This window comes from Pseudophryne corroboree, chromosome 3, assembly GCF_028390025.1.
Source record: "Pseudophryne corroboree isolate aPseCor3 chromosome 3, aPseCor3.hap2, whole genome shotgun sequence".
In the NCBI taxonomy this organism is placed as follows: Eukaryota; Metazoa; Chordata; class Amphibia; order Anura; family Myobatrachidae; genus Pseudophryne; species Pseudophryne corroboree.
The window spans coordinates 466,927,143-466,953,010 of record NC_086446.1 but is presented as its reverse complement, the minus strand read 5'-3'; the positions used below and the strand labels follow the sequence as shown (position 1 = coordinate 466,953,010).

General features: G+C 48.6%; 1 protein-coding gene across 2 annotated transcripts in view; it reads left to right on the top strand.

Moving 5' to 3' along the window:
• ARSG (arylsulfatase G) overlaps positions 1–25,868 on the top strand; it is a 223,985-nt gene that overhangs the window by 180,833 nt on the left and 17,284 nt on the right. The gene's annotated exons all lie outside the window — the stretch shown is intronic.

Below are 25,868 nucleotides of genomic sequence, written 5' to 3'. Positions count from 1 at the left end.
CCACAGGTGGACATGATGGCATCCCGCCTAAACAAAAAGCTACAAGGGTATTGCGCCAGGTCAAGAGACCCTCAGGCGATAGCTGTGGACGCTCTAGTGACACCGTGGGTGTTCCAGTCGGTTTATGTGTTTCCTCCTTCTCCTCTCATACCCAGAGTGCTGAGAATCATAAGAAAAAGAGGAGTGGGAACAATACTCATTGTTCCAGATTGGCCAAGAAGGACTTTGTATCCGGAACTGCAAGAAATGCTCACAGAGGACCCATGGCCTCTGCCTCTCAGACAGGATCTGTTGCAACAGGGGCCCTGTCTGTTCCAAGACTTACCGCGGCTGCGTTTGACGGCATGGCGGTTGAACGCCGGATCCTAGCGGAGAAAGGCATTCCGGATGAAGTTATTCCTACGCTGATACAGGCTAGGAAAGACGTGACAGCAAAACATTATCACCGTATATGGCGAAAATATGTTGCTTGGTGTGAGGCCAGGAAGGCCCCTACAGAGGAATTCCAGCTGGGCCGTTTCCTTCACTTCCTACAGTCGGGAGTGACTATGGGCTTACAATTAGGGTCCATCAAGGTCCAGATTTCGGCCCTATCCATTTTCTTTCAAAGGGAACTGGCTTCTCTTCCTGAAGTTCAGACCTTTGTAAAGGGAGTGCTGCATATTCAGCCCCCCTTTTGTGCCACCAGTGGCACCTTGGGATCTTAACGTGGTGTTGAGTTTCCTGAAATCTCACTGGTTTGAGCCACTTAAGACCGTGGAGTTAAAATATCTCACGTGGAAAGTGGTCTTGCTATTGGCCTTAGCTTCGGCTAGGCGTGTGTCAGAATTGGCGGCTTTGTCATGTAAAAGCCCCTATCTGGTTTTCCATATGGACAGGGCAGAATTACGGACTCGTCCGCAATTTCTGCCAAAGGTGGTGTCATCTTTTCATTTGAACCAACCTATTGTGGTGCCTGCGGCTACTCGTGACTTGGAGGATTCCAAGTTGCTAGATGTAGTCAGGGCTTTGAATATTTATGTAGCCAGAACAGCTGGAGTCAGGGAAACTGACTCGCTGTTTATCCTGTATGCATCCAACAAGCTGGGTGCTCCTGCTTCAAAGCAAACTATTGCTCGCTGGATCTGTAACACGATTCAGCAGGCTCATTCTGCGGCTGGATTGCCGCATCCAAAATCAGTAAAAGCCCATTCCACAAGGAAGGTGGGTTCTTCTTGGGCGGCTGCCCGAGGGGTCTCGGCATTACCGCTTTGCCGAGCAGCAACTTGGTCGGGTTCAAACACTTTTGCAAAATTCTACAAGTTTTATACCCTAGCTGAGGAGGACCTTGTGTTTGCTCATTCGGTGCTGCAGAGTCATCCGCACTCTCCCGCCCGTTTGGGAGCTTTGGTATAATCCCCATGGTCCTTACGGAGTCCCCAGCATCCACTAGGACGTTAGAGAAAATAAGATTTTACTCACCGGTAAATCTATTTCTCGTAGTCCGTAGTGGATGCTGGGCTCCCGTCCCAAGTGCGGACTTCTTCTGCAATACTTGTATATGGTTATTGCTTAATAAAGGGTTATGTTATGTTGGCATCCGTGGTTTGATGCTCTGTTGTTGTTAATACTGTTAACTGGGTATGTTATCACAAGTTATACGGTGTGATTGGTGTGGCTGGTATGAGTCTTACCCGGGATTCCAAAATCCTTTCCTTGTAATGTCAGCTCTTCCGGGCACAGTTTCCTTAACTGAGGTCTGGAGGAGGGGCATAGAGGGAGGAGCCAGTGCACACCAGTAGTCCTAATTCTTTCTTAGAGTGCCCAGTCTCCTGCGGAGCCCGTCTATTCCCTATGGTCTTTACGGAGTCCCCAGCATCCACTACGGACTACGAGAAATAGATTTACCGGTGAGTAAAATTTTATTTTTTCTCTGTGATTTAGTCACCATATCTCTCCTTTATCTCTGCTAGTGCTGACTACACTGCGCAGGGGTTTGGGTTTAGAGATATAGTGCTGCTGATAATTGTACTGTGTTACCTCATACTGCAAGTTATATCATGTCTGCTTCTGAGGGTAACGGTTCTGGGGCTGAACACACTGCCGGTGTTGCTGAAGCCACAGACCCATATGAAGAGAATATAGCAGCTGTGGGCTCTGGTTCTGGGGGCTCCTTGCCCCCCAGTGGGACTGGGGCAACGGAGGCACATACTGACCCACCGTGGGCCGCTTTTTCCACGCTTCTGCATACGCTAGTTCATAAACTAACACCCCCTATGGGACCCCCAATGCCGGTACAACCGTATGTGGTCCCTGCAGCTAACCCGCCGTGGGCGGACGATTTATCTGCTCAGTTAAAGAAGTTGAACCAGTCCCTGATTACTAAAAAGTCTAACCATCGCTCGCCTAAGTCCAAGGGGTCCTCTAAGCGAGCGCTTGTCTCCTCACAATCCACTGCTGTCACTGACACCTCGTCTGATGAAGACGGCACGTATACTGACCCCATAGTTTCTGACTCAGATACGGCTGATGGGGAGGGTAGTTCACATGTGGATGTTCCTGATCTTTTGGAGGCTATTAAGTTAATTCTACAGATTACGGATGATCCCGAGCCATCCGTCCCTCCTAAGAAACCAGATAGGTTCAAGCGTCAGAAGATGGTTAAACAAGTTTTACCTCACTCTGATCACCTAGTGGATATACGTCGGGAACCCTGGGAAAACCCGGGTACGAAGTTTGTGCCTCAAAAGAAGATGCTGGCTCGCTATCCCCTTGCGCCAGAGCTGTCTAAGAATTGGGAAATGCCTCCTCCAGTGGACTCGCATGTGGCCAGGATGGTGGTTTCCTCAGCTCTGCCTGTCACTACCATCACGTCTCTAAAAGAGCCTACGGATAAGCGTGTGGAGGGTTGTCTGAAAGCGATTTACACCCTCACGGGTGCTGCGCAAAGGCCCACTATTGCAGCTACATGGGCTGCCGAGGCTATTGAAGCATGGGCCTTGGAGTTAGATACTGAAATCTCCTCTGACCATGCTAGACAATGCTTGTCATATATTGTCACAGCTTCTCGCTATATTAAAGAGGCGGGTTCGGATGCCGGTATCCTAGCAGCCAAGGCCTCTACTACGTCAGTCCTGGCTCGCCGGATATTGTGGTTGAGAGCCTGGTCTGTGGATCTGGACTCTAAAAAAAAATCCCTGGAGGTACTCCCTTTCAAGGGAGATATTCTGTTTGGGGAGGACTTAAATAAGATAGTGGCTGACTTGGCTACTGCCAAAACTGCCGGTCTACCACATACCGCTCCTTCTGTGTCGAAGGCTAAAGGTACGTCCTTTCGCCCTTCAGGTAAAGCAAAAGGTCAGGCGTACCACAAGCAGGCCCGCACTTCCAAACCTGGTAAGCCGAAGCCCAAAAGAGTCTGGGCTGCCCGTCAGCCAGCTTCCAAGACCGATAAGCCTGCCGCATGATGGGGCGGGCCTCCCCCTGGGGGATCCCAGGGTGGGGGGCCGGCTTCTAGGGTATACCCAGGAATGGTTGAAGACCACTTCAGATGCCTGGGTTACGCCATAGCCTTCAAAAACCGACCCCCTCATCGATTTTGCCAGACAGACGTCCCGTCGGACCAGACAAAGGCAAACACCCTGCATTCGGTGGTACAGACCCTCCAGGATACAGGAGTTGTAGTACAGGTGCCTCTTGCTCAGAGGGGCCGGGGGTACTATTCTCCGCTGTTTCTAGTCCCGAAACCGAATGGGTCCTCCCGGCCCATTCTCAACCTCAAGGAATTGAACAAGGTTTTAAAGGTTTCCAAGTTCCGTACGGAAACTCTTCGCTCTATAGTTCTAGCCTTGGAACCTGGGGACTACATGGTCTCCCTGGATATACAGGATGCTTACCTGCATATTCCTATAGCAGCGTCACATCAGCGATACCTGAGGTTCGCTATTGGCAACTTTCATTACCAGTTTCGGGCGTTACCTTTTGGTTTAACAACGGCTCAGCGAGTTTTCACCAAGTAATGACGTTGATGACGGTGGTACTCCGCCGTCAAGGGGTCAGGATACTGCCGTACCTGGACGACTTGTTAATCCTGGCAAATTCCCCAGAACTTCTCCTGTGTCATCTGGATATGACAGTCCGGTGTCTACAAGCCCACGGGTGGCTCATCAACTGGAAGAAATCCTCCCTGGTCCCTGCTCAGAGCATGGTGCACCTGGGAGCGCTATTGGACACTCACAACCAGCGGTTGTTCTTGTCTCAGGAGAAAGTCCTGAAGCTTCAGGACAGGATTCGTTGCTTCCTTTCTCGTCTGCAAGTGTCGATACATTTGGCGATGCAGGTGCTGGGCCTCATGGTCTCAGCATTCGACATGGTGGAGTATACTCAATTCCATTCTCACCCCCTCCAGAGGCTGATTCTAGCCAAGTGGGACGGCCTGCCTCACCGGATCAGGTCTCACATGATCTCATTGACTCTGGAGGTCCGTCTGTCGCTACTTTGGTGGCTCCAGGACCAACAGTTGTGCAGGGGCCGTCCCTTCTGGATATCCAACTGGGTCCTGTTGACGACAGATGCCAGTCTAAGAGGTTGGGGCACGGTGCTGGAGCAACACTCCCTTCAGGGTCGGTGGACCAAGGAGGTATCTCTCCTCTCGATCAACATTCTGGAATTGCGGGCGGTCTTCAATGCGTTGAACCTGGCCCAGCATTTAATTCAGAACCGTCCTGTTCAAATACAGTCGGACAACGCCACCACAGTGGCTTACATAAATCATCAAGGCGGCACTCGAAGCCGTTTGGCAATGAAGGAAGTCTCACGGATTCTAAGTTGGGCGGAATGCTATCTACCGGCCATATCGGCAATATTCATTCCGGGAGTCCTGAATTGGGAAGCAGACTTTCTCAGTCGTCAGGACGTGCATGCCGGCGAGTGGAACCTCCATCCAGAAGTGTTTCAACGCCTAGTGGAAAAGTGGGGTCTTCCAGATGTAGATCTGATGGCGTCTCGACACAATCACAAGGTTCCGGTCTTCGAGCAAGGACAAGGGATACTCAAGCAGCATTCGTGGATGCGCTGGCGGTGCCGTGGAGGTTTCGGCTGCCGTACGTGTTCCCTCCGGTGTCACTCCTGCCCAGGGTAATTCGGAAGTTCAAGCAAGAAAATGGAAATCTGCTTCTCATAGCTCCGGCGTGGCCCAGACGGCCCTGGTTCTCAGACCTGCAAGGCCTATCGTCAGAGCGTCCACTTCTGCTTCCACAACGCCCAGACCTCCTCGTTCAGGGCCCCTGTGTCTACCAGGACCTAGCCCGGCTGTCTTTGACGGCGTGGCTCTTGAAGCTTCCGTCTTAAGGGCTAAGGGTTTTTCTGAAGAGGTGATTAAAACTATGTTGTGGGCCCGGAAACCGGCTTCTGCTCGGATTTACTATAGGGTCGGGCATTCCTACTTTGTTTGGTGCGCATCTAATAATTATGACTCTTCCAAGTTTAGTACAGCCAAACTTTTGGCTTTTTTGCAGCAGGGCCTAGATTTAGGCCTGCGTCTGGCCTCCCTCAAGGTTCATATTTCGGCCTTGTCAGTGTGGTTTCAGAGAAAAATTGTGACTTTACCTGATGTTCATACTTTCACTCAGGGTGTGTTGCGTATCCAACCTCCCTATGTCCCGCCTGTGGCTCCTTGGGACTTGTCGTGGTTTTGGAGGCGTTGCAGGAGCCTCCGTTTGAACCACTGGGTTCAGCTGACCTTAAGTGGCTTTCCCTTAAGGTGGTGTTCTTGCTGGCTATTGCCTCTGCTAGAAGAATGTCGGATCTGGGTGCCTTGTCTTGTAGTTCCCCATATCTGATTTTTCACCGTGACCGGGCGGTTCTTAGGATTCGTCCCGGATATTTACCTAAGGTGGTTTCTTCGTTCCACCTTAATCAGGAGATTGTGGTTCCGGCCTTTGTCTCTCCTGATTTGTCTTCCAAAGAGCGGTCTTTGGATGTGGTACGGGCTCTCCGTATCTACGTGAAGAGAACTGCTTCTATTCGAAAATCTGATTCTCTCTTTGTTTTGTTTGGATTTCACAAACGTGGCTGGCCTGCTCACAAGCAGACCCTGGCCAGATGGATTAGAATGGTGATTGCACATGCTTATATGAAGGCTGGTCTATCAGCTCCTGCTCACATTATGGCCCATTCTACTCGGTCTGTTGGACCTTCTTGGGCGGCCTAACGTGGTGCGACCCTTGAACAATTGTGCAAGGCGGCAACGTGGTCCTCCGGGAACACGTTCATAAGGTTCTATGCCTTCGATACTGATGCTTCCCAGGATGCTTCCTTTGGACGCCGGGTTCTTGTGCCCGCTACAGTGCGTCCCCTCCCATAAGGAACTGCTCTAGGACATCCCCATTGTCCAATCCTTGTGGAGCCCAGTGTACCCCGCAGCAGAAAATGAGATTTATGGTAAGAACTTACCTTTGTTAAATCTTTCTGCGAGGTACACTGGGCTCCACAAGGCGCCCACCCTGACGCACTTAGCTTCTTTGGGTTGGTATGGTATTAGCCGCTGACACTTCTCTTGTCGTGAGAGTGTGGTGTATGTGGCTACTAACCGTTGTCGTCTCTTTTCCTGCTACTGCATTGGGCTGGTTAACTAAAAACTGAGCTCCTGTGCAGGGAGGCTGGGTTATAGAGGAGGCGGCGCTGTGCATTCTGGGAACAGTCAAAGCTTTGAGCCTGTTGGTGCCTCGGATCAAGATCCTACTCTACACCCCATTGTCCAATTCTTGTGGAGCCCAGTGTACCTCGCAGAAAGAGATTTAACAAAGGTAAGTTCTTACCATAAATCTCTTTTCTTTCACGGCACCCCAAGGCCAAAAGTTTTTTTATTACTAAGATTTAGAGAAAAATATTAAATTAAGTAAAATGTGTTTGTCATCCTTGGGTTCAGTTATGTGGTGAGAGACAAGATTTGCTTTTGTTTGTCCGCATATTTTATGATTGACAGCCACCAGCACTGGTTTTGCCTATTACATTGACCATAAATCATTTGAATTGGTCCTGGACCACAAATCCAAGGCACCCCTGCAAGTGTCCCAAGGCACCCCAGAGTGCTACGGCACACAGTTTGAGAACCACTGGTTTAGACTGATTATATTCACTAAATTATTTAAGAAACTTTCAGATGTGTCCTCTTACATCCTTTCTGCAGTCACGCTAAACAGTCCTTGAAGTTGCGCCATGACGTGGTGGTACCTGGTAGCGCTGAGTGTCTATTTGCATTTTTTTCTGCGACAATGCATCTTAGATGCAAAGCAATGTGATATGATGCACGAGCAGCTTCTGCTGATTAAAATGATATTCAGCATGCCTATATTCTGTGTGTAATTACGGCTCTATCTGTATCCGAAATGCTATGTTACAGTGTTTTCCATGAAAACAGTGTAGCATAGCATTTTATATACAAATACCAAGGGCGTAGCTACCATAGGTGCAGGCAGTGCAGCTTCTATGGGGCCCAGAGCTGAGAGGGGCCACCTTGCCTGTCAAAGTTACGTGTGTTATATACGTTTTTTCCCATTGGATGGTACGTAGAGGTCCTTTCAAACTTTTTCCTTGGGGTCTGCAATATATCTAGGTATGCTACTGGACCTGCTCATTGTAGTGTGGTATAAAATTAACTGGAGGGCATTTTAATGTTCTATAATATGAACCGGGGCACTGTGATGAGGCACAATATGAACAGGGAGCACTATGCTGTATATCATAATGTGAAATGAACTAGGGCACTATTATATGGCATAAAATTAACAACTGCTGCAGAGAAGTGTCTCTCTAGAAGCATTGGGACAGGGGCCCCATCAAAATGTTGCTTTGGGGCACATAAAGTTCTGGCTACGCCCCTGACAAATACAGTCGCAGTGGCACACAGAATATAGGCATGCTGCATATCATTTTACTCAGCAGTAGCTTACTTTGCATCTAAGATACATTGTTGCTGAAAAAAAAGCAAAAGAATATGCTCAGCGCTACAGAGTCACGTGGCACTCATGCATTGTGTAACTTAACTTGTAAGGCACGGAGCAAAGATGTAATAGGACACATCTGTTTGTCCCTCCATATTTACCTGCGTCCAAAACATTGGGGGGGGGGGGAAACCCCCCCAAAAAACAGCATTGCTAGTTTCTTCCCTAAGACCATCTGCTTAAATCCTGAAAACTAAAAATGACTGTAGCACCAGTGGAGGTTAAAATACTTAGCAGTACTGTGCAGAAGCTAGAATGAAGCAGGGTTTCCTGCTGTCGAAACTTATCCATAGGTTCTGTAAAATAAATGTATTTTTCTAAACCAATGATAATCAGCGGTTTTGTTTGTTTTTTGTTACTGTAATTTTGCCGTGGGATTTAAATAATTAATGTAATGCCTTTAAAAAATAACTGCTGCCTTAAACACTGGTAAACCCACAGAAAATGGTCAGTTTGTTAAAACACCGTTTAGTGAACAAGCCTCTTAACAGTTCCATTCTCTTGGTTTTAAAATATCATTAATGTTGGAACTTGTTGCAGAAGACGAGAGCTGAAAAGGCTGCTTTTAAAAGATATGTCTGCTTAAGGGACTGCTGTTTTTATTTTCCATTTCTATCAGTTTAATGGAGATAATATGCTTATTTTAGAAATTCAGTCACAGAGTTGCTGGAAGAAGATATAGATCATAGATCAGTAGACAGTCATTCTTTATCTCTTTGTCACATAAAGCATTTATCCAGCACTATTCTGGCAGTGTAGCTCGTGTGGTAATCTGACACTAGGCTAGATTCAGGTTTGTATGCAAACTTGATGGTTTACATACAAATCTGATTTTTGGGGATCTTCACATGTGCAAGACCCATTCTGCAATATCGCTCGCAGCCCCCTTAGGCGTTGCATGCATTTTGGGGCAGTGTCAGGGACGTCTTACAAAACATGGGCTTTTTGGTCCCAGGGTCTGCGTCGTAAGACTTCCTGGACCCAGCAGACAGGATCCGACGGTCTGTCTGAGTAAGTTGTGGCTTACACAGCCTGACTGAGGTTTGCTCCCATCACATGTCACGACCGGTAGCAGCACTCAGATCTCACAGACACCTATAGACACATGTTATTTGTACAGTATTGCACAGCCTCTTCCCTGCTGACTGTCTAATACTTTACAAATTGGAATCAGGCACACAGTACAAGAGCTGAGGGTGTTACTGAATGGCAAGGGGTATATATGTGTGACACAATTTGGGCTGTGTCCTTTATTCCAAAATAACAGAGAGCAGTCAAATCGATGGCAAAAAGCAACTTGACCGCAGCTACAAATGGTGTTTGTAGCTGGTGGGCAGTCATGCACACTGTGTCAGTCTGTCCAGCCTCCAGATCAGATAAGGTGTACAGGGTGACATGGAATATGAACTTTGCACCAACCTGTCCACTCAGGCAGAATAAATATCACTCCACTGTGCAGTGACACGTGCTGTTAATGATCTTCCCGCACCCGCTCTCTATGGTCTCTACTGTACATAGGTTTATCAAACCTGGCCAATCATGAATTACACAAGTGAAACCAGGTGAAATGCAGACTTGAAGTCAGTTAGCCACACATCCTGTGTTATCCATGAGTGTCCCAGTTTAAGGGATAGTATGGTAAACCTAACTATAAAGGGGATGTAGTTATGTGACCGGTGGTCGGGAGACCGCCAGTCACTATACCGATGCTGGGATCCCAACTGATTGACAGCCGACAAACATGGACTATTCCCACTTGTGGGTGTCCACGACACCCATAGAGTGTAAATAGAACCTGTGGCGAGTGCAGCGAGCCTGCAAGGGGCTTTGCTGCGCTCCCCCCCAACAATCTACAGCTCTGGATCCCTGCGTCGGTATAGTGACCAGCAGGATCCTAAACACCAGTAACCCGAACCCAACTCCTACAAAGTACCTGTGATCAGACAGTCAGGGTGTGATGTAAAGCAACTTTAGGTACATTTAAGAAAAACAACCTTTTCTCTCAAACTCAAATTGTTATATTTTCTTTAGAAAAAAGAGGTCGTGTGAGCAGTTTAAAACAATTTGCTTTGTTGGTAGTTCTGCACCTGAATCAACCTCTTATAACAGCATACCTCCCTACATGACCCGTTCCAGGAGGGACAAAATGCTCTGTACCTGGACTTCCCCTCTTAACCTATGATTGCCGTCATGTTGAAACAGCTTTCCTATCCATTAACTCGTTCAACACAGGTGAGGGTAATCGTGCATTAAGAGGGAAGTCCAGAAACAGAGCATTTTGTATAAGCCATAGAGCAGGCCTTTCCAACCTTGGTCCTCAAGGCACGCTAACAGGCCAGGTTTTTTGTTATCATGCTTGAGAAGAGGTGACTTAATAAGTACCTCAGTTATTTTGATTTAACCATCTGTACTCTGTAAAGTGATGCAGAATATGTGTGCACTATATAAATAACTGGTAATAATAACAATAGTCTGTGCTGAAGCCTGGATATCACTAAAACCTGCACTGTTAGGCTGGGTACACACTAGACGATGCACATCACATGTGACATCATGCAAGGTTTTCCCCACAAATGATATCGTTCATACACACTAAACTATATTTCTCATATGTCCTAGAGGATGCTGGGGACCACTTCATGACCATGGGGTATAGACGGTTCCGCAGGAGCCATGGGCACTCTTAAGACTTTTCAATGGGTGTGAACTGGCTCCTCCCTCTATGCCCCTCATCCAGACCTCAGTTTTAGAAATGTGCCCAGGCAGACTGGATGCACTCTGAGGATCTCTACTGAGTTTCTCTGAAAAGACTTATGTTAGGTTTTTTATTTTCAGGGAGAACTACTGGCAACAGACTCCCTGCTTCGTTGGACTGAGGGGGCAGAAGTAGGAACCAACTTCCTGAAGAGTTTCATGGCTCTGCTTCTGGCTGACAGGACACCATTAGCTCCTGAAGGGTACTGAACGCTAGCCGTGTCTAGATGCTCACTCCCACAGCACGCCGTCACCTCCCTCGCAGAGCCAGAAGTCAGAAGACAGGTGAGTAGAAGAAGGCAGATCTTCTATCAAGAAAACTGAGGTACAGCGCGGCTGGCGGGAGCGCAGCGCGCCATTGCTGCCCACACATACAGGCACTGCAGGGTGCAGGGGGGGGGGGGGAGACTCCCTTGGCAGCAAAAATACCTATAAACTGGCAAAAAGGGGGCAATAAGATGCCTCTAGCACAGCCCTACCCCCACCAGTATAAATATTATAAAAGATTACTGAGTGAAATACGCGCCATTGCGGGGGCGGAGCTTCTTCCTCAGGTAGCCAGCACACTGCTCAGCGCCATTTCCTCTCTCTCCTCAGACTACAGAGACAACGCTGGTCCTTTCCTCCACTTCTGACTACAAGTATCAGAGTGAAAATAAGGGGGGACACAAGCATTTTTGGTGCATTACAAGTGTGAATTACTGTGTAAAAGCGCTGCCTGTCTGTGGGCACTCTGTGTTCACAGGCATTAGATACTGGCGCTGGGGTTGTGAACTGGCTGCTCCTAAACAGATTTTACTGTGGGTCTGTCCCCTATAAGTCCCAGTGTGTCTGTGTGGGTGTTGTACACGTGTGTGACATGTCTGAGGCAGGGAGTTCCTCCCTGGAGGAAGCCATTTTAGGGACACAGAGTGGTAATGTGGTGGCGCTGCCGACATACAAAGAGCCTGCATGGGTGAAAGAAATACGTGATAGTGTGCATCATATCAATAGGAGATTAGATAAGTCTGAATCTCATGCTGAGTGCTGGAGAAAATCTGTGGAAGATGTCATTTTTCAGGGCTCTGTTCTTCCATCTGCAGGTGACCCATCTGGGTCACATAAGAGACCTTTTGCAAATATTGTGAATACTGATACCGACACGGACACTGATTCTTGTGTCGACGATAGTGACTCCAGAGAAATAGATCATAAATTGGCAAAAAATATACAATATATGATTATAGCTGTAAGGGAAGTTTTGGAAGTCACTGAGGCCACTCCTGTACCTCAGGAGAAGGCGTATTTCTATAAAGAAAATAAATCTAAAGTTACTTTCCCTCCTTCCCACGAGCTATACACTCTCTTTGAAGGGATGTGGGTGAATCCTGATAAGAAATTTTGTATTCCCAAGAGGATTCAAATAGCTTATCCTTTCCCGGCAGACGACAGGAAAAAATGGGAGTCGCCCCCTGTGTTAGACAGTGCACTGTCCAGGTTGACAAAGAAGGTAATTCTCCCTGCACCTGCACGGCTTCGCTAAAGGAGCCAGCAGACCGCAAAATGGAGACTACAATAAAATCCATTTATGTTGCCAATGGTACGCTGCTCAGGCCCACTATTGCCTGCGTGTGGGTGAGTCGCGCTATTGAAAAATGGTCGGAAAGTGTGTCATCAGAAATTGACACGATTGATAAAGATGAGATACTCCTTAAGTTAGGGAATATCAAAGACGCTGCCGCATACATGCTAGAAGCAATGAAAGATATTGGACTCTTGAGTTCACAAGCCGCTACCATGGCAGTATCGGCTCGGCGGGCATTGTGGATTCGCCAGTGGAACGCGGACGCAGATTGCAAAAGAAACATGGAGGCTCTCCCATATAAAGGTGAGGCCTTATTTGGCGATGGACTGGATGCGTTAGACTCAGCAGCTACCGCAGGTAAGTCGACATTTTTGCCCTCTGCGCCTGCACCGTCAAAGAAGACCTATCACCCACACATGCAGTCCTTTCGGCCCAATAAATACAAAAAAGCGAAAGGTTCCCCCTTCTTTGTTGGTAGGGGAAGGGGAAAGGGAAAGAAGTCCACAGTGGCTTCAAGTTCCCAGGAGCAGAAGTCTACCACTACTTCTGCCTAATCTTCAGCATGACGCTGGGGCTCCCTTGCGGGAGGCCGCTCGGGTGGGGGCACGTCTCAAGCTGCCAAGGTTGGATTCTGTCTGGCCTGGATCCCTGGGTGTTGCAAATCGTATCCCAGGGATACAAGCTGGAGTTTCAAGACGTTCCCCCATGCCGATTTTTCAAATCGACCTTGCCAGCTTCTCCTCCAGACAGAGAAGAAGTAACAGCGGCAATCCAAAAATTGTCAGGATCAGGTCATAGTCCTGGTACCTGTGTCACAACAAGGGAAGGGGTTCTATTCAAGCCTCTTTGTAGTTCCGAAGCCGGACGGTTCGGTCAGACCGATCCTAAACCTGAAAAATCTGAATTTCTACTTGAAACGTTTCAAGTTCAAAATGGAATCACTGAGAGCAGTGATTTCCAGTCTGGAGGAGGGGGACTACATGGTGTCTGTAGATATTAAAGATGCTTACCTGCATGTTCCCATTTACCCTCCTCACCAGGCCTATCTGAGATTCGCGATTCAGGATTGCCACTACCAATTCCAGACGTTACCTTTCGGTGTCTCCACGGCGCCGAGGGTATTCACCAAGGTGATGGCGGAGATGATGGTTCTCCTGCGTCAAAAAGGAGTCAATATAATTCCTTATCTGGACGATCTCCCGATAAAGGCGAGATCCACACTTTCCCTGTCGATACTCCAACAACACGGTTGGATCATAAATTATCCGAAGTCACAGTTGGAACCGACGACAAGGTTGTCTTTTCTCGGGATGATCCTGGACACAGAAGTTCAGAGAGTATTTTTTCCGATGGAAAAGGCTCTGGAAATCCAGAAACTGGTAAAACAGATATTGAAACCATCCAGGGTGTCGATCCATCAGTGCATTCGGTTGTTGGGGAAGATGGTGGCGGCCTACGTGGCCATACAGTTTGGCAGGTTCCATGCCAGAGTATTCCAGTGGGACCTGTTAGACAAGTGGTCGGGTTCCCACCTACACATGCACCGAAAGATAATCCTGTCGACAAAAACCAGGATTTCGCTCCTGTGGTGGCTACACAACTCTCACCTACTAGAGGGACGCAGGTTCAGGATCCAGGACTGGCTCCTGGCAACCACGGATGCAAGTCTCCGAGGCTGGGGAGCTGTCACTCAAGGAGAAAGCTTCCAAGGACGATGGTCAAGTCAGGAAGCCTGCCTTCACATAAACGTGCTGGAACTGAGAGCCATTTACAACGGCCTTCAACAAGCGGTACATCTTCAAGATCATCCAGTAGGACAATGTAACAGCAGTCGCGTACATAAACAGGCAGGGCGGAACGAAAAGCAGAGCGGCATTGGCAGAGGTGACGAAGATCCTCCTCTGGGCAGAAAGACATCTAAAAGCTCTGTCGGCAATATTCAATCCGGGAGTAGACAACTGGGAAGCAGACTTCCTCAGCAGACACGACCTCCATCCACGAGAGTGGGGCCTCCACCAAGAAGTCTTCAAAGATGTGACAAGTCTTTGGGGAGTTCCTCAAGTAGACATGATGGCATCCCGTCTCAACAAGAAGCTTCAGAGATACTGTTCCAGGTCAAGAGACCCTCAAGCGATAGCGGTGGATGCGTTAGTGGCCCAGTGGGTTTTCCTGTCAGTGTATGTCTTCCCTCCACTTCCGCTGATATCATAAGAAGAACAAGAGTTCGAGCAATCTTCATTGTCCCAGACTGGCCAAGGAGGGCTTGGTACTCAGATCTTCAGGAGTTGCTCCTAGAAAATCTTCGGCCTCTTCGCGAGGACCTGCTACAGCAAGGGCCGTGCGTGTATCAAGACTTACCGCGGCTACGTTTGACGGCATGACTGTTGAGCACCGGATCCTAGCCCGAAAAGGGTATTCCCAAAGAAGTCATCCCCACTCTTATTCAGGCCAGGAAGGGAGTAATGTTGAAACATTACCACCGTATTTGGAGAAAGTATGTATCTTGGTGTGAATCCAAGAAGGCTCCTACGGAAGAGTTTCACTTGGGACTTTTTTTCCATTATCTACAGGCTGGTGTGGAGGCGGTCCTCAGATTGGGATTAATCAAGGTCCAGATTTCGGCCTTGTCGGTGTTCTTCCAGAAACAATTGGCCTCTCTTCCAGAGGTTCAGACCTTCGTGAAAGGGGTTCTGCACATCCAGCCTCCATTTGTGCCTCCAATGGCACCATGGGACCTTAATGTGGTGTTGCAGTTCCTCCAGTCGGACTGGTTTGAGCCTCTACGAGAGATTGAGTTAAAGTTTCTCACTTGGAAAGTGGTGATGCTTTTGGCATTGGCATCCGCACGGCGGGTGTCTGAGTTGGGGGCCTTGTCTCACAAGAGCCCTTACCTAATCTTCCATGAAGATAGGGCAGAGTTGCGAACTCGTCAACATTTTCTTCCAAGGGTGGTTTCTTCTTTCCACATAAACCAGCCCATTGTGGTGCCAGTAGTTACTGACACGTTCACTGAGTCAAAGTCTCTAGACGTGGTTAGGGCTTTGAAAATTTATGTCACTAGAACAGCTCGTATACGGAAAACAGAGTCGTTGTTTGTCCTGTATGCTCCCAACAAGATTGGGTGTCCTGCTTCCAAGCAGACTATTGCGCGTTGAATCAGAAGTACGATTCAGCACGTTCATACTACGGCTGGATTGCCGTTACCGACGTCGGTGAAGGCCCATTCCACTAGGAAGGTGGGCTCATCCTGGGCGGCTGCCCAAGGGGTCTCGGCATTGCAATTTTGCCGAGCAGCTACTTGGTCAGGGTCAAACACATTTTGCAAAATTCTACAAGTTTGACACCTTGGCCGATGACGACCTCAAGTTCGGTCAATCGGTGCTGCAGGGTCATCCGCACTCTCCCGCCCGTACTGGAGCTTTGGTATAAACTCCATGGTCATGAAGTGGTCCCCATCATCCTCTAGGACGTATGAGAAAACAGGATTTTGATACCTACCGGTAAATCCTTTTCTCCTAGTCCGTAGAGGATGCTGGGCGCCCATCCCAGTGCGTACTTTACCTGCAGTTTAGTTGTTAGTTACACATGTTGTTTTATCTTAGTTCAGCATGTTGCTGCAATTGGTTCATGCCTGTTGACGTGTGTTATGTTGAATGCCATGTTGCGCGGCATGGCTGAGGTGTGAGCTGGTATGAATCTCACCACTAGTATTAAAGTAAATCCTTTCCGCGAAATGTCCGTCTCCCTGGGCACAGTTCCTATAACTGAGGTCTGGAGGAGGGGCATAGAGGGAGGAGCCATTGAAAAGTCTTAAGAGTGCCCATGGCTCCTGCGGAACCTTCTATACCCCATGGTCATGAAGTGGTCCCCAGCATCCTCTACGGACTAGGAGAAAAGGATTTACCGGTAGGTATCAAAATCCTGTTTGTTTACTATATCGTCAGGGACTGCACCCGGCCACATCCAGGACCATGTAGTCTTGTACAATATCTTTAGTTTTCACATAAGAACTAAAGATATTGTACATCGTTAAAGACCCGCTGGAGCATGCATTGTTAACAATATAGTGAATACACACTGAACGATGTGAACGATATATATCGTCCAATCCGCCACATTGAACGATATATATCGAGTGCATATCGTGTGTACCCAGCCTTAGTGTGCCTTTAGGAAGAGGTTTGGAATGCCTGCCATAGAGCATAGGTTCTGAAACTCTGTTCTAGGGACCCCAAACAGATTATGTTTTCCAGGTCTCCTCACAGAATCACAAGTGAAATATGTGTTGGTGAGTAATGACAACACCTGTGAACCTGATGGGTGACCTGAAAAACATGAACTGTTTGGCACCCTGAGGACCGAGTGTGAGAACCACTGATCTAGAGCAAGTTTAGATCAGGTGTAATTTGGGCTGCTAGCAGTGTGTCTCCACCCCTCCCCTCTCCTCAAGAACCTGTTCACTTGATTCATAATGATGATGTGTGACTAATATTACTCCCTTACAGACATATGTATACAGGGATGCAAAACCAGCCCTGGAAATTTCTGGAAACAGCCCTAAATCGCGGGTGGAGTCAGGGCAGCGGAGTGCGGATATGGGTCGAAGTACTGGTGGGGCATAGCCAAACATGAAGAGGCATGGCCACCCCCTCAAAAAAAAAATTTTTATGCGTTTGACCTCCTCAGCAATTGACACGGACACTACTGTATGTGCTGGGGGACATTCTGTAAGCAGATTTCCCCGGCATGGTCCACAGGATAACAATGGGATATGATGGAGCGACAGCGGATTGGCACCAAACGATCAAAAGCTTTCAGGCCTCCCAGGATGCAACGGGCCATATATCCCCGCCCACTGGCTCAGGCAAATCATTTTTTTGTTTTGTGCGGCAGGAACCGGACCATGGTCAAAGGGCTGCTGTTTCTTTTAGCAGTCCTAAGCTTTCTTATGTTTTTTTTAGTCTTACTAGTTTTTTGAGTGATCTTCTCTAAACAGCGTCTTACACGCTTAGAAAGAGTCGCTCCACCAACTCTCCGCCGGGCCGCGACAACGCTTACCCATGAGTACAGTGCTGTTTCGGCAGGTGTCTGTGTCCGATATACTAGCAGGTCCAGCAGACATTTTCCAGGCTGTGGCCGGAGCACGGAGAGAAGGTAAGGCATCGATTCCGCTTCGTAGATGGAACACAGCCGCACTGTATTGGGAGGAGACTACCAAACAGTAGCTGACGCGGCTGCCACCGCGGGTGCACCAGCGCTAGGCCCTAGGGATGTTAGGCACCAGGAATAGTATGAGGCCGTGATCCCTCGGGTTGATGTCAGCAGGGGGAGTTAGACTATCTCCTGGTCGCCCCTCCTTCCCGGTTCATGACCAGTTTCCGCCGGTCTCCCCCATGAACTGTTTCCTCGCTTCCGTCCCAGACGCTACCACGAGGGGACTCGGTCACAGCATAGGTCGCTGCGTCTGTGTTCACTAAGCGCTACCGCGAGGAGACCCGGTTGCAACTTTGGCAGCTGTGTGACCGGCGCGTCTGTTTTCACTGAGCGTTTGTGTTCACTATAGGTTCCCGAAGCGACAGTGTACACTAGTAGCGTCTGGATCCACTCGGCGTTCGGTACCGTATTGATTGATACTGGAAGCGAGGTGAGTCTCCCTGTATCCCACTCTACTGAGTACGGGCTATACAGCACTAAATTTCTATCTACTTTTTTCAGTATGATAGTTAAGTGCCTATTGCATCTGAGTCTGTGTACATTTACTGTGGTTTTCTTCGCATTGCGTCTGAATACGTTAGATCTGTGTAAAACAGGATTCAGTAATATGTACTCCTACATACTTTTAAATGTGTTTGTAGTTGATAATGTGCTCATATGACTAATATATAACATGTGACTAACTGCTAGTGTGATTGCTGACTTTAATATATGTTTGTCAGTTGTTCTTCTGATCCTCAATGCTGGTGCATGGGTAGGGTCAGATTGATATCACTTTAGAAGGTTAAAGTGATTACAGTCACAAATTGTGTAGTACACTGTGAAAGTGCTGATTATTTATCATGTCTAAGAGCGGCAAAAGTGACAAAGGTACACTTACAGTAACACCAACACTCATATCATGTTTGTCTTGCAAAACTGTATTATCCTCTCAGGATCTGGTTCAGGATGGTTTATGTGCAAATTGTTTTGTTTTTCAGCAAAATACAAGGCAGATCAAAGTACAACGTCAGGTACAGATGGATCCACCTTGAGCTGTGTTTGCACAGACTTTGTCCAGTATAGCTGAACGGGTAATTCCTACAGCTTCTTTACCTGGAATGGGGTACACTATTAACCCATACATGCAGCTCCCTACCTACGGCATATCATTTCCCTCAGCAGCTTCTCATGTGAAGCAAGCTGATAAACCGATGGTAAGTAAACCTTCTCCTTCACAGGTTACACAAGATGATTCATCGGCAGATGATAACTCAATTTACTCTACTTCGGCATACGAAGAGGAGGAAGAAGGTCTCAGCTCAGTGGATATAGCTGAATTAGTTAAAGCAATGAAGGCCATTCTATCCTTAGAGGATTCAGCAGAGCCTGTGTTAAAAACCAAGGCAGCTGTATTTAAATGTCCCAGAACAGTTAAGACTGAGTTTCCAGGATCAGACCAGCTGACCGAAATCATGGAAGCTGCTTGGGCTACACCCAATAAAAAATATAGAATTCCCAAGAAATGGGATGCCAGTTATCCTTTTCCAGCAGGGGACTGTTTAAAAAGGGAGGTGGATCCTAAGGTAGATACGCACGTGATTCGATTAGTTCGAAAATCTATATTGCCTTTACCGTCAACATCATTAAAGTCATAATGCTAGACATGGCTTCAGCTTGGATGGCAAAGGCAGTGGCTGCTTGGGCTGATACACTAAAAGAGGATGTTTTCTCAGCTGCTAGAGAACAAAAAATAAGATTTTAAACCTACCGGTAAATCTATTTCTCCTAGTCCGTAGAGGATGCTGGGGACTCCGTAAGGACCATGGGGGTTTAGACGGGCTCCGCAGGAGATAGGGCACCTAAAAAGAACTTTGACTATGGGTGTGCACTGGCTCCTCCCTCTATGCCCCTCCTCCAGACCTCAGTTAGAGAACTGTGCCCAGAGGAGATGGACAATACAAGGCAGGATTTAGCAATCCAAGGGCAAGATTCATACCAGCCCACACCAATCATACCATGTAACCTGGAACATACATAACCAGTTAACCGCATGAACAACAACAGTAACGGTCCAAGACCGATTTCAACTGTAACATAACCCTTATGTAAGCAACAACTATATACAAGTCTTGCAGAGTTTCCGCACTGGGACGGGCGCCCAGCATCCTCTACGGACTAGGAGAAATAGATTTACCGGTAGGTTTAAAATCTTATTTTCTCTTACGTCCTAGAGGATGCTGGGGACTCCGTAAGGACCATGGGGTTTATACCAAAGCATCCAATCGGGCGGGAGAGTGCGTATGACTCTGCAGCACCGACTGAGCAAACGCTAGGTCCTCATCAGCCAGGGTATCAAACTTGTAGAATTTAGCATAAGTGTTTGACCCCGACCAAGTCGCCGCTCGGCAAAGTTGTAATGCCGAGACGCCTCGGGCAGCCGCCCAAGAAGAGCCCACCTTCCTAGTGGAATGGGCCTTAACCGAATTTGGTACCGGCAATCCAGCCGTAGAGTGAGCCTGCTGAATCGTATTACAGATCCAGCGAGCAATAGTCTGCTTCGAAGCAGGTGCGCCAATCTTATTGGCCGCATACAGGACAAACAGAGCCTCTGTTTTCCTAAGTCTAGCCGTCCTGGCTACATAAATTTTTAAGGCCCTGACTACGTCCAGGGATCTGGAATCCTCCAGGTCACTTGTAGCCACAGGCACCACAATAGGTTGATTCATATGGAATGAAGAAACCACTTTAGGTAAAAATTGCGGACGTGTCCTCAATTCAGCTCGATCCACATGAAAAATCAAGTAGGGGCTCTTGTGTGACAAAGCCGCCAATTCTGACACTCGCCTTGCTGATGCTAAGGCCAACAACATGACCACCTTCCAGCTAAGAAATTTCAACTCAACCTTGTTAAGCGGTTCAAACCAGTGTGATTTTAGGAACTGCAACACTACGTTCAGGTCCCATGGTGCCACTGGAGGCACAAAAGGGGGATGAATGTGCAGCACTCCCTTTACAAACTTCTGGACTTCTGGAAGAGAAGCCATTTCCTTCTGAAAGAAAATTGAGAGGGCCGAAATCTGTACCTTAACAGAGCCTAATTTCAGGCCCATATCCACTCCTGTCTGTAGGAAGTGGAGAAAATGACCCAGATAAAAATCATCCGTAGGTGCATTCTTGGTCTCACACCAAGACACATACTTTCGCCAGATACGGTGATAATGTTTTACCGTCACCTCCTTCCTAGCCTTTATTAAAGTAGGGATGACCTCTTCCGGAATCCCCTTTTTCGCTAGGATTCGGTGTTCAACCGCCATGCCGTCAAACGTAACCGCAGTAAGTCTTGAAATACACAGGGCCCCTGTTGCAACAGGTCTTCCCTCAGAGGAAGAGGCCAGGGGTCTCCTGTGAGCATCTCTTGTAGATCCGAGTACCAGGCCCTTCGAGGCCAGTCTGGGACAACGAGTATCGTCTGTACTCTTCTTCGCCTTAGGATCCTCAACACTTTTGTGATGAGAGGAAGAGGAGGAAACACGTAGACCGATTTGAACACCCACGGTGTTACCAGAGCGTCTACTGCTACTGCCTGAGGGTCCCGAGACCTGGCACAGTACCTCCGAAGCTTTTTGTTGAGGCGTGACGCCATCATGTCTATTTGAGGAGTTCCCCAAAGACGCGTTACGTCTGCAAAGACTTCTTGATGAAGTCCCCACTCTCCTGGATGGAGATCGTGTCTGCTGAGGAAGTCTGCTTCCCAGTTGTCCACTCCCGGAATGAAGACAGCCGACAGAGCGCTTACATGATTTTCCGCCCAGCGAAGGATCCTTGTGGCTTCCGCCATCGTGACTCTGCTTCTTGTCCCGCCTTGGCGGTTCACATGAGCCACTGCTGTGACAATGTCTGATTGAATCAGAACCGGTAGGTTTCGAAGAAGACTCTCCGCTTGTCGAAGGCCGTTGTAAATGGCCCTGAGTTCCAACACATTGATGTGTAGACATGACTCCTGGTCTGACCAAAGACCCTGAAAATTCTTTCCCTGCGTGACCGCTCCCCATCCTCGGAGGCTCGCGTCCGTGGTAACCAGGATCCAATCCTGAATTCCGAACCTGCGACCCTCCAGGAGGTGAGCACTTTGCAACCACCACAGGAGGGACACTCTGGCCCCTGGGGACAGAGTTATTTTCCGATGTAAGTGCAGATGGGACCCGGACCACTTGTCCAGAAGATCCCATTGAAAAGTCCTTGCATGGAACCTTCCGAAGGGAACGGCCTCGTAGGCCGCCACCATTTTCCCCAGAACTCGAGTGCATTGGTGAACTGACACCCTTTTCGGTTTTAGCAGGTCTCTGACCATGTCCTGGATGTCCTGGGCTTTCTCTATTGGGAGGAAGACCTTCATTTGTTCCGTATCCAGTATCATACCTAGGAACGGTAGTCGAGTTGTCGGAATCAACTGTGACTTCGGTAAATTTAGAATCCAACCTTGTTGCTGGAGCACACTCAGAGAGAGCGCCACACTGCTCAGCAATTTCTCCCTTGATCTCGCTTTTATTAGGAGATCGTCCAAGTAAGGGATAATTGTGACTCCATGCTTGCGCAGGACCACCATCATTTCCGCCATTATCTTGGTGAAAATCCTCGGGGCCGTGGAGAGTCCAAACGGCAACGTCTGAAATTGGTAATGACAATCCTGTACAGCGTATCTCAGGTATTCCTGATGGGGGGCATATATGGGGACATGAAGGTACGCATCCTTTATGTCCAGAGACACCATAAACTCCCCCTCCTCCATGCTGGCTATTATCGCTCTGAGAGATTCCATTATGAATTTGAATCTTTTTATGTACAGGTTTAGGGATTTCAGATTCAAAATAGGTCTGACCGAACCGTCCGGTTTCGGGACCACAAATAGGGTTGAGTAGTAACCTCTTCCCTGCTGGTGCAGGGGATACTTGATTATCACTTGCTGTATACACAGCGTTTGAATTGCAGCTAACACTATATCCCTGTCCGATGTGGAAGCTGGTAGGGCCGATTTGAAAAATCGGCACGGGGGCACCTCCTCGCATTCCAATTTGTAACCCTGGGAAACTATTTCCAACACCCAGGGATTCAGGTCCGAACTGACCCAGGCCTGACTGAAAAGTCGAAGACGTGCCCCCACCGGTGCGGACTCCCTCAGGGGAGCCCCAGCGTCATGCTGTGGGTTTTGGAGCAGCCGGGGAGGACTTTTGTTCCTGGGCACCTGCCGAAGCAGGTGCTCTTTTGCCTCTGCCCTTACCTCTGGCGAGGAAAGAGGATCCCCGACCTCTTCTGGACTTGTGCGACCGAAAGGACTGCATCTGATAGGGTGTCACTTTCTTTTGCTGTTGGGGAATATATGGTAAAAAATTTGATTTACCTGCTGTAGCTGTGGAAACCAGGTCTGTCAGCCCATCCCCAAACAATACATCACCCTTATAGGGTAGTACTTCCATATGTTTTTTGGAATCCGCATCACCCGTCCATTGGCGAGTCCATAAGGATCTTCTCGCTGAGATAGACATGGCATTGGCCCTAGAAGCTAGCAATCCAATGTCCCTTTGAGCGGGTGGTCTTCTGTATGCCGGCGGTCTGGCTCCCGGCACTCAGTATACCGGCGCCGGGAGCCCGACACTCGGCATACCGACACTTATTTTCCCTCGTGGGGGTCCACGACCCCCATAGAGGGAGAATAAAATAGTGTGGCGCGCGCGCCACCGTGCCCGTAGCGTGGCGAGCGCAGCGAGCCCGCAAGGGGCTCATTTGCGCTCGCCACACTGTCGGTAAGCCGGCGGTCGGCCTCCCGGCGCCGGTATGCTGGTCGCCGGGAGCCCGACCGCCGGCCAGCCGTAGTGAACCCCTTTGAGCATCCCTCATAAATAAGACTGCGTCTTTTATATGGGCTAGAGTTAAGAATATAGTATCCTTATCCATATTATCAAATTGATCTGTCAGCTCATCTGTCCAAGCTGCAATTGCGCTACACACCCATGCCGACGCAATTGTCAGTCTTAGCACAGCACCCGTATGAGAATAAATACCCTTTAAGGTAGTTTCTTGCCTGCGATCTGCAGGGTCCTTAAGGGCCGCTGTGTCAGGAGACGGTAGCGCCACTTTCTTGGACAAGCGCGTCAGGGCCTTGTCCACAGTGGGGGGTGATTCCCAAATCTCCCTGTCCTGCTTAAGGAAGGGGTATGCCATATAAATTATTTTGGGGATCTGCGGTCTCTTTTCCGGAGTCTCCCAAGCTTTTCCAAAGAAATCATTTAATTCATGAGATGTGGGAAAGTTAATAATCTGTTTCTTTTCCTTAAACATGTGTACCCTTGTGTCGGGGATCGAGGGTTCATCCTCAATATGCAACACATCCCTTATTGCCACAATCATACACTGAATGGTTTTAGTCACCTTAGGGTGCAATTTTAATTCGTCGTAGTCGACACTGGAATTAGAATCCGTGTCGGTAGTAGTGTCTTGTGTTAAGGGACGCTTTTGAGACCCCGACGGGCCCTGTGAGTCGGTCCAATCCGAGGATTGACCCCCTGATGTCCCACCTAATTCAGCCTTATCAAGCCTTTTATCTAAAGATGCCACACTTGCATTCAACATATGCCACATGTCCATCCAATCCGGAGTCTGCACAACCGACGGGGACACACCACTCATTTGCTCCACCTCCTCCTTGGAGAAGCCTTCCGCCTCAGACATGTCGACACACACGTACCGACACCCCACACACACAGGGATTAACCTATAAGGGGACAAAACCCCAACCAGGCCCTAAGGAGGGACAGAGAGAGAGTATGCCAGCACACACCAGCGCTTAAAAACCCTGGAAAAATTATGACCAGATAGCGCTTTTCTATATATAATATACCAATTCCCACTCACTGCGTCGCTAATGTGCCCCCCTCTCTTTTTTCCAGCCTGTGAAGTTCAGCAGGGGAGAGACCAGGGAGCCAGCGTTTTCCTCATGCAGCTTCTGTGGAGAAAATGGCGCTGGTTAGTGCTGAGGATCAAGCCCCGCCCACCCGACGGCGGGCTTCGGTCCCAGTGATTTGTCAATGAAAATGGCGGGGGATCTTAGATTTACTGCCTCCGCAGCCTAATCTATCTGCATTTGCCAAATGTAAGGCACCCTGCACCCTTCAGTGCTGCTCTGTGTGTGTGTGACTGCGCGCCTTACCTCATGAAGATCTGATGTCTTCTGCCGCCTAAGATGTCTTCTGCCTTCTCATCCGGCTTCTTTCTTCGGCATCTGTGAGGAGGACGGCGGCGTGGCTCCGGGACGAACTCCAGGTGAGACCTGTGTTCCGACTCCCTCTGGAGCTAATGGTGTCCAGTAGCCTTAGAAGCCGTGCCCAACTTGACAAGCCAGCTCTGCTTCTCTCTCCTCAGTCCCACGATTCAGGGAGCCTGTTGCCAACAGGACTCCCTGAAAATAAAAAAACCTAACAAAATTCTTCTTCCACAGAAAACTCTGGAGAGCTCACTGCAGTGCACCCATTCTCCTCTGGGCACAATATCTAACTGAGGTCTGGAGGAGGGGCATAGAGGGAGGAGCCAGTGCACACCCATAGTCAAAGTTCTTTTTAGGTGCCCTATCTCCTGCGGAGCCCGTCTATACCCCCATGGTCCTTACGGAGTCCCCAGCATCCTCTAGGACGTAAGAGAAATCCTATATAGCTCATGTTAAAAAGGCTGCAGTATTCTTGGAAGAAGCGGCATTAGATATGGGTACTATTGCTTCTAGGGCATCAGCCTCAACAATAGCTGCTCGCAGAGCACTTTGGTTATGTACGTGGAAAGCTGATTCAGAATCTTAGAAGGTTTTTGAATATTTGCCTTTTGCTGGAAATATTCTTTTTGGTAAAGAATGGACAGATATTCTGGAGTCAGAAGCAGACTTCAAGAAGGTCAAGTTTCCTTCCACATATAACTCCAAACCTAAGGGTCCAGTTTTTTGGCCTTTTCGGTCGCAAGGAAAAGTGAAAGGAAAAGGTGATCATAAGCAGCCCCAATATAATAAGTTGGGTAAGTCAAAAAAGCATTGGGCTACCAGAGGGCCAGCTTCCAAACCAGAAGATAAGCCATCAAGCCTGATGGTGCGGGCCTCCTCCTGGGGGACCCCAGGGAGGGGGCCGGCTTCTTCAGTTTGCACAGATCTGGCAGCAGTCTACAACAGATGCCTGGGTGCAAGAAGCGGTATCTCTAGGTTATGTTTTTCCCTTCAAGAAGCATCCTCCTCGAAGGTTCTTCTGCACCAGCCCGTCTCGGGTGGAGGCGAAGGAAATGGCCTTGCAAGAAGCAGTTCAGAAATTGCTTCAGTGATGAGGAGTAGTCATTCCAATACC